This window comes from Palaemon carinicauda, chromosome 19 (genome assembly GCF_036898095.1).
Source record: "Palaemon carinicauda isolate YSFRI2023 chromosome 19, ASM3689809v2, whole genome shotgun sequence".
Lineage (NCBI taxonomy): Eukaryota > Metazoa > Arthropoda > Malacostraca > Decapoda > Palaemonidae > Palaemon > Palaemon carinicauda.
This window is the reverse complement of record NC_090743.1, coordinates 33319471-33319810: the sequence shown is the minus strand read 5'-3', so window position 1 is coordinate 33319810 and position 340 is coordinate 33319471.

Sequence of the window (340 nt, the reverse complement as noted above, 5' to 3'; positions counted from 1 at the left end):
CTTTCCAACGAATCGGAAATAGTCTCTTTTGAGCACAAATCCTTTCTAACCAATCATAAATCGTCCATTTAGAGCCAACACCTTTCCAACGAATCGAAAATCGTCCCTTTAGAGCACTAAACCTTTCCAATGAATCGGAAATTGTCCCTTTAGAGCACAAAATCTTTCAAAAAAATCGGAAATCGTCCCTTTAGAGCACAAATCCTTTCTAACAATCGGAAATCGTCCATTTAGAGCGCAACACTTTTTTTAACGAATCGGAAACCGTCCCTTTAGAGCACAAAACCTTTCCAACCAATCAGAAATTGACCCTTTAGAGCACGAAACCTTTCCAACCAAT